General features: G+C 41.4%; 1 pseudogene across 1 annotated transcript; it reads left to right on the forward strand.

Moving 5' to 3' along the window:
• The first annotated feature begins 567 nt into the window (after positions 1-567).
• LOC309822323 (ferritin light chain-like) lies at positions 568-1,231 on the forward strand (annotated as a pseudogene). The gene has a single exon. The product of its transcript is annotated as a ferritin light chain-like (transcript).
• Positions 1,232-9,814: the final 8,583 nt, after the last annotated feature.

The raw sequence follows: 9,814 nt of genomic DNA on the forward strand, positions 1-9,814 counted from the left end.
AGATATATGGCTTGAATTGCAAATTTTAAAATACTGGCAAAGTCAAAGCCTTTCTCACAATTTATATGATTCCAGAGCCCTACTTTATCTTGAAGTCATCTTTTTCCATACCCATCCATATCTTAAACTTAGCTCCTTTAACAGAAGATACACACACACACACACACACACACACACACACACACACACACATCTGCCTATTCTCAAGTTTAGTAATGCTATTAAAAATACTGTACACTCCCAAGTATAGAATTATATGGCAGAATGTACAGCCTTCTCCCGTCTCTCTAGCTCCCTGTCTCTCCCCATTAAAACTCTCTCCTCTTCTCCACTCTCCTTCACCTCTCAAGACCTAAGTGGCAGTGCACTCGATGGTCCTACAGATCTGTCTCTTGCTTCAACAGTGTTTAGATGCACCAGACCCAGGGACGCCCCTTGCTTCAGTCTCTGCCCACCCTCCAACCTTTTTTCCAGTCTCAACCTTTCGAATCAGCCACTCATCTACCCTCGGCCACCAGGACCTGCCAACACCATTTTTCGATCTTAACTCCTGATTACCGATCAACCATGAGCTCCCAGATTCATCAGAATTATTTCACTGAGGTGGAGACTGTCGTCAACCACCTGGTCAACAGGCATTTGCGGGCCCCCTACACCTACCTCTCTCTGGGCTTCTATTTCGACCACGACCATGTGGCTCTTGCCGGCGTGGACCACTTTTTTTTCCCGCGAAATGGCCGAGGAGAAGCGAGAGGGCGTCCAGCGTCTCTTGAAAATGCAAAACCAGCGCGGCGGCTGCGCCCTCTTCCAGGATGTGCAGAAGCAGTCCCAAGATGAGTGGGGCGAAACACAGGGTGCTGTGGAAGTCACCATGCTCACGGCAAAGAACCCGAGCTTAGCCCTTTTAGAGCTGCACGCTGTGGGTTCCGCCTGCAGACCCCGCCTGTGACTTCCGGGAGAGCCGCTTCCTGGAGGAGCAGGTGAAACTTATCAAGAAGATGGCAACCACCTGACCGACCTCCGCAGGCCGGCTGGTCCCCAGGCTGGGCTGGGCGAGCATCACTTGGAAAGACAGCCTCAAGGACAGCTAGGAGCCTCCAAAGCCCAACAGCCTTTGAGGAGCCCCTCTGGTGTCAGGGTTTCTGCCCGAAGCCCCTCTCTGCAGCCACTAGGCAGCTTTCTAACTACCCTGGAGCCCTCTCCCAAGCCTTGGACCAAATGGAAACAATAAAGCTTTTAGCAGAAAAAAAAAAAAAAAAGACCTAAGCAAATTCTTTTCCTAGTTGCATGCCTGATATGTCTGTCTTATTTTATTGAAATGTTCTGACTCAAACCCAAGTCTCTCTCTAGTCTGCGACGTTCTATTTCCCAATAAAATCTCTAATGTATAGAGCAAGGCTGTTCAGTAGAACTTTCTGCCGTGAAGGGAATGTTCAATATTCATCTGGTCCATAGAATAGCTACTAGCCATATGTGACTACTGAACATTTTAAGTGTAGCTCATCCAAGTAAGGATCTGAACTTTTATTTAATTTTAATTAATTAAAGTGTAACTAGTCACATATGGCTGGGGGCTACCATCTAGAACCACTCTAGATCACGTAATCTTTGCTAAGCATTGGAGTACCTGCTCAATTATCAGGGCTATATTGGCAACCAGATCGTTAAGTGTATCTTTACAGACCTCATCTTCACGTTAAATATTCCAATCTCTTAATGAAAAAATGCCAAGGACTGAATCATCAAACCAGACTCACTTGAACCAGAGTTTCAAACTTTAGTAATGATTTTGAGTTTAAAATTAATCCATGGAACAGGCAAAGCAAAGAGAAATCTAGAATCCCTAGTGCAGGTCCCCTGATTCTTTCTTATCACATCAATACCTTCCAGCCCTGATGAATGTATGAGATCACTAATAATGTATGTGACTACAGTACCTACACAGAGGGGATCTATTTTAATCCTGAAATTCCTTCACTTTAATACCAAATAGCTTTCATGACATTTCCTAGAAGGCCATGGCCACACATCCATAGATTTCATTCCCCGCCCCCCCCCGCAATCCACAGACCATCATAAGCGATCATGGACAGACCAGGTGCATCAGCTCAAAGTATTCCATAGATAAAAGACTCTCCCACTACTGAATGCATTAGTGCTTTCCCGAGGAGTTCTGTAATTAGAATGTCTATAAGAAGATTGACTGGGTCACCTTCGTTCGTTCTTGGAGGCATTTTCCAGGTAAAGGAAGAGAATGCATTGAAGACCTGACGCTTAACCATTTTCTTCCTACTCAAGAAACTGTGTTCACTGATACTCTGTTGAGTCCTAACTTATACGCATCCAACAGTTAGGCGGCTATAGGGAGAATGTATTACTGGTTAAGCGTTATCCAAGATGTACTTCCATATTTGGTCCAAGTTCCACAATCCCAGGGGAGCACTGAAAAATGAACTCTTACTATCAGCTGCAGGTTACCTGGACTATGGAAATCTACAGTTTTGAGGTCCAGTATAGAAGCCACTGGCCACATATGGAGTCCTTGAACATGGCTAGTTCAAATTCAAACATAAATACAAAATGTGCACCAATTTTTGAAGACTTAGTATCAGAAAAGGAATGTGACACAGTACATTAATAATTTTTATGTTAATTACATGCTTATATGAAAATATGTTGGATATATTTTGTCAAATAAAACATATTATTAAAATTAAGTCTACTACTTATTTTTACTTTTTTAATGTGACTACAAGAACATTGAAAATTACCTGTGTGGCTTGTCTTTTGTGATTCACATGATGTTTCTATTGGGCAGCACTGTTCTAAAATATTCTATTTCAAAAACCCTTTGCTGGGCTTCCCTGGTGGTGCAGTGGTTGAGAGTCCGCCTGCCGATGCAGGGGATGCGGGTTCGTGCCCCCGTCCGGGAAGATCCCACATGCCGCGGAGCAGCTGGACCCGTGAGCCATGGCCGCTGGGTCTGCGCGTCCGGAGCCTGTGCTCTGCAACGGGAGAGGCCACAACAGTGAGAGGCCCGCGTACTGCAAAAAAAAAAAAAAAAAATCCCTTTGCTAGTTAAAGCTCAAAGCCTCTTCGTGATCTCTTCAAACTCCCAGATATTACATTTCCATGGCACTTTTGCCAAATACCTCCTCTATCCACACTGTCTCTGTTTTGCTCTATGTTAGCTCAGCCCCAAATTCATAACCTTTATCAGTTATTAATTTAAAGGATAGGATTTATAAGCGTAGAAACATGATTGACAACTTATGGACCGGAGTTGCATCTTAAGATCTCCTGCCTTCTCTTTGCTGCCTTTCTTTTTATTCTTCATTCATTCTTCCTTTTCCTCTCCTTTCTTCTCAGGAAAAAACAATCTCTCTCTCTTTCTCCCACAAAGCATCATATTTTATTTAAGCACGCTTTTGAGGTCTCTCTCTTTACCTAAATCCAGGCAAAATTTCTCCTTATGATGAAGTCTAGGGAATACATTTTTCTGCATTTTTTTACACTTGCAATACAAAGATGAAAGCCACTGGGGAGATCCTTAGTGTATTCATAATCTAGAGGGGGATACAGAGAAGTTAAAACAAAAATGAAAATGGAATATGGAAGGAGCCATGATCAAGCTATGTACAAGATGCTGTGAGAACATAGGGAACCGACAACACGAGTTGTTAGTTACACAGATGGATAAACGCAATCACAGCTGTATGGTTTTGGCCACATTCACCCTATGCTCTACCAAGCGACCATGTGACGTCCATCATTCGCTCTACCCCAACTTCTCTACTCTGGAGATTTTCATATTTTAAGTACAATTTTATTAAAAAGCCCCTTATTTAAATAAAACCCTATGGAAAAAATGTGAACCTATGACTCACATAAAAGCACAGTCACTCTGATTTTGGTGAGCAGTGCGGAGTCCTATTTATTCACTCCTCTCTGCTACTGTGAAATGCAGTAATCCCTAGCGGGACTTTGAGGGGCACAGTCTGCTCTGTTGCCTTGGTTCTTGAAATATTCCCTTTACCAATTTTCTGACAAATCCTCCTTGGTCAACGTTGAGGGCTGCTCTTCCAAACACCCCTAATGGCGGCTCCCTGTGGTTCTCCCCACTCTCAATTTCTCCCCGTGTGTTTTCGTCCAACACGGCTTCAACTCTGCTCCCTAAAGGCTGGAAACATCCAAATCTAAACTTCCAACACGGTTTTCATCCATGCTTCAGGTTCACATAGCAACATACCTGCTGGATAGCTAAACGTCTCCTGTTGGCTTGAAGTTCCACAGGCACCCCCATCTCTACGTGCCCCTCACCTCACACCTGAATGGTAACCCTCACACCTGAACGGTTTCTCCTCCAGCATACGTCATCACAGTTGATGACACCTCTTTTCTTAAAGTCAGCCTGGTAAACAGCCGGGCATGTTTTACTTTCTCTTTCACTCATCCCACAGCATCTTCGTAAACTACCGAGTCCTCCTAAATATTTTTTCAACATGTCCTGTGTGGTAGACAGAATAACGACCCGTCAAAGATGCTTCCATTCTTATCCCTCAAACCAGTGGATATATCACCTTACATGGCAAAAGGGACTTTGTAGATGTGATTCAGTTAAGGGTTTGGGGATGAGGCTAATGACACAGGATGGTATTATCTCGGTGAGCCAACCCCAACGTGATCACAGTCATTATAAGAGGGAGACAGGAGAGTCACAGTCAGAGATGTGATGACAAAAACTAGGAAACCAATACATCCCTTATCTCAGTCTCTATGTCCATAGCCCTGGTTTGGTTCTTGTCACGTCTTGTCTAGAACACTGTCACCACCTTTTTATTATGACCCTTCTTACACACTGGTCCTCTAGAATCCAGTCTCTACGCACTATAGGGTTTTGTGAAGGCTGCCCCTTGCTTACCCCCCAAGGAATCCTATAAAGATTGCTCACCAAGGCCTATGTGATCCCAAATGACCTGGCCTTTGCCTCCTTCTCTGGCTTTATGCCTTTATACCTGCCACGAACACCACCTGAGGTCCTGTAACAGAGAAGAACAAACCTGACTCCATATTGGATCTGTTCCTTTAGCCCCATCCGTTACACTTGTGCTCTGTAGCCTATGCTTAGTCACGCTGGCTCTGCACGTTTTGTAAAAGAATGTTGCCTAAAGCCTGAAATATACAGGATAGCCCATTCTCAAGGCGCTGATCTTTAAAGAAATAACACTTTTCCATTCATATAGAGATACAAAGTTGCAGAACAGAGAACAACATTTGTCTCGCTGGAGTTTTATAGGAAGCTTGTGACAGGCCCCACATGGATGGCTGCAAGAACAAAGGATTCCTGCAGCAAGAGGTGTGTCACAACCTGCAACACTCTCTCCCCTTTTACTATAAAAGAAGGCTGCCTGCTAACTCAGGTAAGATGACTCTTTGGGACACTAGTCCACCATCTTCTCGGTCTGCTGGCTTTCCAGATAAAAAGACGGAAAATCCATCTAAGATAGCAAATGTTGTATAGAACAGACCAGGGTTGTCATGGTATATGTCCAGTTTAAAAGTATAAATTACTTTTGCATTGGTATGTTGCAGATAAGACTCATACTTGGTCAATGAAGGAAAAAGAGTTTATAGGATAAGCAGTAATTTAAAATCCATATTCATATTGGAACTGAAATGAAAGTCTCTGGAATGATCTCCCATTGCCATATTTATCTTATATAGCTGAAAGGTTAATAAGCCCATCTCAAGGCTTCTTTTCATGCTTCATTTTTAAATGTAAATTGTGGAGACTATCTTATGATTCATGTGATATTGGTATTTGAAAATTATACTACCTGGAAACTTCCGATTATTAGGTCAAAAGTTCTGCCAGGCAAGGTGAGAAGTGAGAAAGTTTGTTCTCTGAAATCTAGAAAACAGGACTGAACTCCCTGGAATGAAGCAGGGGATTGCAGTAATCCATGGGTGAGAGGGACTTCTCTTGCTAACATGGTAAGCTAACCATCCTTATTCTTCTTTACTTTTTACTCTCTCTTTTACGGATCTCAGATGCATAAATAACTAAGAAATCTGTGGTAACTTACAGCACGCACTGACAATTATTTCATTGGTACATGCATTTCTATCACAGTTCCTCAATATCAATTTAATTTCCTGTAAAATAACCCCCCTTCCATTCTAAAAACCAATTTGAATGGAACACATTCTTATTGCATGATGGCAGTTAATTTATTCAAAACTATTGTCGTTTAAAAATACTAGTAAGCGGTTTCTCAGTTCATGATCCTTCATCTTGATCAACCTGGGCAGTCTCTGTCCTGGTTTTGGTGCTGTTGTGCTGTTATTATTGTTATTATTTTCCCCCTACATCTGCATCTCCATGCTTCTTGCCTTCCAAATTTCCCTCTTAGAATGCTTTACCTGTCACCTAAAACTCCTGGCTTGTTTTTGCTCTTCATTACCATGTAGTTCAAAGTATTCTGTAAAATATTTTTACTTAAGAGTTTCTTACAGTCTCTTTTTAATATTACAGATATACAGACTTTTTAAAGCTATCTTTTTATTATTAGATAATTAAAAATTATTAGATTTATTAAAATAAATCTAATAATAAAATAAAAATAATTTAAAAATTATTAGATTTATTAAAATTTTCTAATTTTATTACCTTATTATCATAATCTCCAAGATATTGATTCCTTGAGATTTGGTGGGTTTTCACTGAGTCCCAGTAGAAACTCAGTTTTGGTGGATGGTCCATGGATGCGGAAAAATAATATTTGCTTATTAAATATATACATATGTAATTTTATATATAAACATAATTTATATATAATTAAATATAATTATGATTTTCAAACATTCTAAACTTCATGTCTTGTGTCTGTTAAAATTTTCAATTAAAATTCATAATCCATCCAAATTTCCCTGTCATTCTGTCCACTGCTCACCCCTTCACCCCTACTAAAAACAAGTCCTGAAAGCAAGAAACCAAAAGGAATGTAGAATTGTCAATTAGAAGTAAAATCGTTTTTTACTAGCTACGGCCTTAGGGCAGGACTGTGGAAGTGAGGTTTGTAATTTGAGGTGAATTGCCTTACTATTGGCAGGATGTTCCAGTGGTGAGAGAGAACCTGGCGAATTACACTTCCATTCTTAACATCTCCCCACAGCTGGATAAGCCAACATCAAAGTGAACATCATTATCCCACGGGTATCCCAAAGAACCAGTAATACCCATCATCAGTCCTCCTACCAGTGGAGGTTTCTTCTGCTTTTGCCCAGTAAGCAAAGAAAATTCAATACTTAGGAACAAACTGAAAAGAAAACATTTAGTGGTTGAAAAATAGGAATAATATTTAAATGCTTTTATGCAAAGATATCTGAAATGTTCCAGGCACTTACCATGTGACTTTTGAACTTTTGATGCTTTGGACTTAATTCCAACTTGCCTCTGTTTCTTCCTAATTGTGAGAACCTCCTAAAGTCGCCATGAGGATTAAATGAGATAGTATATAGTTAGTGCTTAGAACAGTGCTAAAGGCACATAATATGTATTTGTGAAACATTAGTTATTTTTATCTTATTCCCGCCTACATTTCACTCTTTCTATTCTTTCCAACTTCTTGAATGATTCATGCTTTATAGAATGTGTGTGTGTGTGTGCGCACGCACGCGTGTGTCTAGAAGCCTTTTATCGTTACTAAAATCTCCAGGAATTCTGCTTCCTCAAAACCATTCACCCACTCAGTTATGCAGGAACCTGAAAGCCATGGCTGGATTCTGCTTGGGGTTAAAATTTGTTACCTGGAATTGTGACTAAAAGATTTGATTCTTCGTCTGAGTTTTTCTCTTGATTGGAAGAGATGTATAAACTCAGGCATTGTGTAACGAAGGCCAGTACAGGGAAGAATAGAAGTATAATAGAGTCACACAGAGACAGAGATAAGAAATGGAGAGAATGTGGCCTAGCTTCCTGTAGCTTTCCAGTTCCAGACATGTGTTGCTTTCTAAGGCCAGATTGCATTCCTGACAAATGGTTCTTCAAGACATGGCTACATCCATATCCCATTCCCTCTTGTGCTTCAATTACTTGAACTGGTTTCTGTTACTTGCATCTAAAAGAGTCCTAAATAATATAATACAACACATCACAACCACCTTGTTAAGGCTGAAAATTGTCTTTGATGGCTTCTGGGATCAGAAGGTAAAACAGTAATCATTGTTCAACATCTTTTCATTTACCACATACCTGAAACCACAAATCCCAGAATGGCTGTCAACCTGACCAAAATATGAGAAATAGAGAATGACATCATTGGAAGTGTTCTGAAACTACAATACATCATGCCGTCGTCCGAAACAGACATCCCCCTAGATCCAGAGTCTTAGTAGGTTTTCCTGTTTAGTTCCCCTGCCTTTTTCCATTTCCTACCTAGCTCATGCAAGCTTACTCCATGGGGTTACACACTTCTCCTCTTACACTCTCTCCAGTGGAAATCCATCAAGTTACATCATCTTCAACTGCCAACTTTATATTTACCCATTTAATCAAAAACTATTTGTTGGGTAATAGACATTTTCCAAGTTCCATGCTTGAGTCAGATTGTGGATAAAAAATAGAAAAGACATGTTTTCTGAACCCATGAAGGTGCGTTTCTATGCAGAGTACTCTTTTTTTTTCTTAATAAATTTGTTTATTTATTTATTTATCTATTTATTTATTTATTTTTGGGTCTTCGTTGCTGTGTGCAGGCTCTCTCTAGTTGCGGTGAGCAGGGGCTACTCTTTGTTGTGGTGTGCAGGCTTCTCATCGCTTCTTTTGTTGCAGAGCACACGCTCTAGGCACACGGGCTTCAGTAGTTGTGGCACCCAGGCTCGGTAGTTGTGGCTCGCAGGCTCTAGAGCGCAGGCTCAGTAGTTGTGACGCACGGGCTTAGTTGCTCTGCGGCATGTGGGGTCTTCCCGGACCAGGGCTCGAACCCGTGTCCCCTGCATTGGCAGGTGGATTCTTAACCACTGTGCCACAAAGGAAGCCCCAGAGTTCTCTTAAATGTGATGGGCTGGGCAGAAGGAGAGATGGTTCTTTCCCATAGCTGATATTTACTTCCATGTAGAAGGCACCATGTTAGGGAAACACTCTTAGCCTCATTCTAGAAGAGTAGTGTCTTAATCTTATTGGTGAGTTTGGAAAGAAAAAAACCCAACTGTATGTCTTTTCTCTCTTGGGAGCCATCCTGACCTCAGAGGACATTAATTCTGCTGCGCTGCTCCACGTCTTAAGTTTTACAGGGGCAGAGACCCATGCGAAGAGGCCTGAAATGGTACAAGACTGCCTGCGCTGGGGTGAGTACATCTCTCTAACTCCAGAGTTCAATGTTAGAATGCCTACTTGCCCATAGCTATGAATCACATTCTTCCATATGAGCTGTACCAGAAATAAAGGCGATATTTTGTTCTCCTATCTGCCTTCCAGTTTCGACTTCTGTCTTCATTGATTCATAACTCAAGCAGGGAAGAGAGGTGCTATTTATAAACCTCCACCAGAACATTAACGATGTGTATCTAAATTCCCTCCTCTCACCTGAGCTCTTGACCTATAATCTGATGATCAGGGGATGTGTACAGATGGAATTTTCACGACCTCAACTTTAGCACTTCGCAAATGAAAATGTGCTGTAATCTCCAATCACCTCATAAAAGGAAATCAGATGTTTACCACCAAAAACCTCTGGTCGGTCACATGCCCCTTTATTTATCAGCTCATTCAGGCCTGACACCACAGTGTCACCTATGACTTCTCTTCCTCTTA

Source organism: Grampus griseus (assembly GCF_964374135.1).
Source record: "Grampus griseus genome assembly, chromosome: 4".
Lineage (NCBI taxonomy): Eukaryota > Metazoa > Chordata > Mammalia > Artiodactyla > Delphinidae > Grampus > Grampus griseus.